Below are 5,504 nucleotides of genomic sequence, written 5' to 3' on the forward strand. Positions count from 1 at the left end.
CATCAGGCCACCTGCGCACGCGCGGTGAGCCCTTCCCGTGCGGGGTGCGGGGGGGGGGGGGGCCCGCGGTCGAGCGGCTCCCTCCGCCAGCGGCCGGATCTAACTTGCCGGCTCGCTCAGTCCGCTGTGACGTAGCTGGCCCACGCCCTTTGCCCCGCGGCGCCGGCCTCTTGTGACGTCACAACAGGGTCCTCCCCCCCCCTGAGCCCGGCTCTGCGGCTCGTGGGGCGGGCCGGATAGGGAGGTTTCTCGGTCCTTTCCGGTCTTTTTGTCATTTCCCAACAGTTCAAGAGAAGGCTTTGAACTGTGCCCGTTTCCTAATAAGGGTGAAGAGGAGGGCAGCCCTCGCCCTAGCTCATTTCCTTCCAAGCTGGGAGTTCTGTTTAAAGTACATTGCCGCCCGGCCGGTGTGGCGCAGTGGTTGAGCATTGACCAGGAGGGCACCCACCTGGGTCTTGGGTTCAGTCCCCTGTAGGGGGCGTGCAGGAGGCAGTAGATCAATGATTCTCATCACTGATGTTTCTCTCTCTCTCTCTCCCCCTCTCCCTCTCTCTCCTTCTCTGAAGTCAATTAAAAAAAACACACACAGAAAAAACAAGTACATTGCAGCCCAGCCCTGTGGCTTGGTGGTTGAGCATTGACCTGTGAACCAGGAGGTCACCATTCCATTCCCCGTCAGGGCACAAGCCTGGGTTACAGGCTTGGTCCCCAGCGGGGGTGCCATCCCTGGTGGGGGACATGCTGAGGCAGTCCATGGATGATTCTCCTTAAAGTTTCTCTCATTCTCCCCCTCTCCCTTGCTCTCTGAAAGCAATAAAACATGTTTTTTAAAAAAAGTACACTGCAAAATACGCCATTACTCGGTGTTACCTGGGAGCTTTTGTTTGTTGTTATGTGTTCTCTTAGCGTGTAATTGGAAGGATGGCATCCATAAAATGGCAGCTTTTGTATATGGAGACAGAAATAAGCAATATCTACTCTGACGTGAGGGTATTCATGTAATTTTAATTTAGTTTAAATGTAGTTTTCGTTTGAATTACCTGGGAGTGGCATCTTGAAAGGCTACATGTTGAAAGCACTTTAAGAGCTTAGAAGAGTGATTGTTTTTATAGTTATTTAAGGCCCAAATGGAAATCAAGGTGTATGAGAAATAAAATAAGAATTAAACTTACCAAGGGCTAAGGTTTTGTTTACATTTGACAGATAATGAAATAGGCCCAAAGGTTGCTGGGACTTGCCCAAGAGGGCTGGAATTCAGGCCACTGCTTTCACCACGCAGTGCTCCCACCAGCTGCCTAAGGCTGTCTTTGGAACAGGCTGGGCCTGGACAGGTATTGCCTCCTTTCTCGCCTTCCTCACTCCCCCACCCTCACCCCCATTTCCATGATTTTGGTTCCCGTCCAGAGTTCTCCTCTTGTTTTCTCTGTTTCTTTAACTTTCTATTTTCATTTTTTTTTATTTTATTGATTTTTTACAGAGAGGAAGAGAGAGAGAGATAGAGAGTTAGAAACATCGATCAGCTGCCTCTTGCACACCCCCTACTGGGGATGTGCCCGCAACCTAGGTACATGCCCTTGACCGGAATCGAACCTGGGACCCTTGAGTCCGCAGGCCAATGCTCTATCCACTGAGCCAAACCTGTTTCGGCTATTTTCTTGATAATTGAACCCCCCTTTGAAACTTCCTTTTCTTTAAATCTCTCCCAAAAATGACCATAAAAGGAAATAGAATAGGATAATTTTAAAAGTTTACTTTCATAATGGTTATTTTAGTGTCTTAAGGTTTTTTGGGGATGGGTGGAGTTCATATAGATCAGTGATGGGCAACCTTTTGAGCTTGGTGTGTCAAACTTCGCCAAAAAACTGAGCATAACTCGGGTAGTCTGTCACTTTGAAGAAAAAACTTATTCCAAGACTCTAGTCGCAAATGTTTCATCCTTAGGAGCAGCAAATGTTTCATCCTCAGCATGCGGCCGCGTGTCATCAGAAATGGCTATGCGTGTCAGTGCTAACACGCGTGTCATAGGTTCGTCATCACTGATATAGATGGATATAAAATTTCCTCAAGTAAAAGCTGTCTTCTGTTTTCATAGGTGCTCAGTGAAAGTGTGTGAGTGTGTGAGTGTGTGTGTGTGTGTGTGTGTGTGTGAATGGTGAAGAAGAGATAGAGGTAGAAGAGAGTGTGTGGCAAGCTGTTTAGAATCAGAAACCAAAATAAATAAATAAATAAATAAATAAATAATCTGTATAAACTCTAAAAGATGCAAAACTCAATTAGAAATAACAGCCCTGACCAGTTTGGCTCAGTGGATAGAGCATTGGCCTGCGGACTCAAGGGTCCCAGGTTCAATTCCGGTCAAGGGCACATCCCCAGTAGGGGGTGAGCAGGAGGCAGCTGATCGATGTTTCTCTCTCATCGATGTTTCTAACTCTCTGTCCCTCTCTCTTCCTCTCTGTAAAAAAAATCAATAAAATATATTTAAAAAAAAGAAATAACAGCTGCAGATTCTATAAAACGTAAGAAACACATCATTTCCAATCAGTCCCTGCATGTGCCTCTGGGAGGCATTTCCTTAGATGATTTTGGTTTTTCATGGAATAAACCTGGAGCTCTAGCTGCCCCAGAAGAAGTAATTCAGGGATTCTATCTGTGAAATAATAAAATATCAGTGTTTCCAAGCTATATAGCCACCCCGTATGCTTCTCAATGTGGTGGCACCTGTTCTCAGTTCCACCAGTGGATGTTATTCTCGCTACACTTTGGGAAGATAAAGCACAGAGAGTCACTAACCTAATATAAACCTCCAAGAAGGCAGAGTTTCTGCTGCTATTTCCAATTCCCCGGTCTCTGAGTGAACATGTCTAGTAATAAGGAATTAATGTCTAATTTTAAAAATATATTTTTATTGCTTCCAGAGAGGGAGGGAGAGGGAGAGAGAGTTAGAAACATCAATGAGGAGAATCACTGATCGGCTGCCTCCTGCATGCTCCCCACCAGGGACCTAACCTGCAACCCAGGCATGTGCCCTTGACCGGAATCAAACCTGGGACCCTTCAGTCCACAGGCTGACACTCTATCCACTGAGCCAAACCGGCAAGGGCTAATGTCCAATTTTAAATCAATAATAGAATTCATTAAAACGTGCTAATACCAACTGACTGAAGTATGCTCTCTCATTACCACTTCATCTTTCTCTGTTTCTTATTCTACTTGGTCAACAGTCACTAGCAGAAATTGATTGGAAATAATGTTTTGTATTTTGCTAAAGCACTTGAAGTTTGGTTTATGTTCTAGTTCCCAATATTGAAAGAAGTTACACTGTTCTACATTCCTTAATTTAAAAATAATTGGAACCTTGGCGTTATGCTAAGGGAAATAAGTCAGAAAAAGGCAAATACTCTAAGATCTGACATATGTGGAATCTAAAAAAACCAAAATCATGGGAACAGACAGTAGAATAGTGATTACCAGGGTCTAGGGGGTGGGATGTTGATCAAATGGTGCAAACTTAGTTATAAGAGGAGTAAATTCTGGGGATCTAATGTACATGGTGGTGATTATAGGCAGCAATATAACCACCATAGCAATAGCTACCACCTCCAACCTGCCACATTATTACCATTTCTTTTTTGTGGTGAGAATATTTAAGATGTATTCGCAGCAATATTCAATATACAGTATTACTAACTATAATCTCCACACTGTACATTAGACCCCCCAGAACATGTTAAACATATAACTGGAAGTTTGTATCCTTTGACCAATACCTCCCCATTTAATTTTGTTGCTTGTTTCTTTGCTGTGCAGAAGCTTTTTAAGTTTGATGTAGTTCCATTTATTGATTTTTGCTTTTGTTGCCTGTGTTTTTGGTGTCGTATCCAGAAAGTTGCTGCCAAGACCAATGTCAAGGAGCTTTTGTCCCATGTTGTGTGTTTTTTGTTTTTTTCCCTAGGAATCTTGCAGTTTCAGGTGTTATGTTTAAGTCTTTAATCCATTTCCAGGTCATTTTTTTGTGAGTGGTGAAAGCTTTATTTTTTTTTGCATGTGGTTAACCAGTTTTCCCAATAAGAGAGATCTTAAATGTTCTCAACATAACAACAACAATAAAATAGTAATCATGTGAGGGATGTGTTAAGTACCTTTATTGTGGTAAACATTTCACAATATATGCGTGTCAAATCATCACATTGGGCACTTTAAACTTACATCATGTAATATATCAATTATATCTCAATAAAAATCTGGGAGAGGGGAAGAAAAAAATGTTCATTTTAATGACATTTTATAGTTGGATAGTAAAAACAGAAAAAAATGACACACTCTATGATCTTCAGTCCAAACACTTATGTTGGGATAAATTATTCCCCTGTTTGTGTAATGTTATAAGTCTACCCTGAAGTCTACAATTCACAGAAGTAATTATTCTATATTATTCTTTTTTTTTTTCTCCAAAAATTCTACCTTCCGGGGTAGTGATTCTTTAACTTTTATATTTTACTAGAGGCCTGGTGCACAAATTCTGCATGGGTGGGGTCCAGCCGGCCTGCCCCGATGGGGGCCCATCAGGCCAGGCCAGTGGGGGGGAGGGGCTGTGGGCGGTTGGCCAGTCGGCCCCACCCCCGATCGGGGTGTTGGGGGCCAATCAGGGCCGAGCTGGGGGGCGGGCGATTGGGGCCCAGATCAGGCTGGTTGGCTACCACAGTGTGTGTCATAGCCACTGGTCGTTCTGGTCATTCTGGTAGTTCTGGTTCTGGTCACTGGGCTTTTATATATATAGATACCTTACTGCAATGTGGATACCCTGGAAAGTCTCTCTCCCTGGGGCTCCCAGGTGGTGCAGGGGGAGCATAGGGCTCTGCCCCATGATGCACAGCCTTTTCCGCACCATTGAAGAGAAAGCTGGGCCTTGAGTCTGTCCTGCATATTCCTATAGCCTCTCAGATTCTTGCGGACAATGACCCAGGAGCAAACCATGCATGAACCATCTAGGTAAAAATAAGAAAGAAAGAAAAAAAGAAGTAAAAAACTATATATTTTATACCTTACTGTAAAGTTGGGAACCTGGATCCTGGAATGGTAAAGCACAAAGCTTGCTTGGTCCAAATAGCATTTTGTCTAATTATAGGATTTTATTATTTTTTACCATATACAGTGTTTTAAGGACAGAAAGCATTGTGGGGGTTTGTTTTATTGTTGTGGTTCTAAAATATAAACAAAAATCATGATTTGTTAGTCTTTAAGAAGTCAGCAATCATGTTGACATTTTTACTGCTAGAACTGTTAAACATACTAATAAGAAATCATGTCATAACCAGAAAAGTTGTACTAATCAATTCTCTTCCAGGAAAGCTTGAAAATGCATTTTACTAACAACACCTGCATTTCTGGGATAAAATTTAAAATGGAGGCTCAAAGGGCTATATTTGCTTATTGTAATCCTTATGTCATACAACAATAGAGGCTCTCACAATTAAGCAATTTGAACAAAGCATTAGCAAGGCTTT

At 42.8% G+C, this 5,504-nt stretch overlaps 1 non-coding gene across 1 annotated transcript; it reads left to right on the top strand.

Annotated features, from left to right (window-relative positions):
* The first annotated feature begins 4,787 nt into the window (after positions 1-4,787).
* LOC114231838 (small nucleolar RNA SNORA73 family) lies at positions 4,788-4,987 on the top strand. The gene has a single exon (XR_003617829.2). It is a non-coding gene; the product is annotated as a small nucleolar RNA SNORA73 family (small nucleolar RNA).
* Positions 4,988-5,504: the final 517 nt, after the last annotated feature.

This window comes from Eptesicus fuscus, chromosome 3 (assembly GCF_027574615.1).
Source record: "Eptesicus fuscus isolate TK198812 chromosome 3, DD_ASM_mEF_20220401, whole genome shotgun sequence".
Classification (NCBI taxonomy): Eukaryota; Metazoa; Chordata; class Mammalia; order Chiroptera; family Vespertilionidae; genus Eptesicus; species Eptesicus fuscus.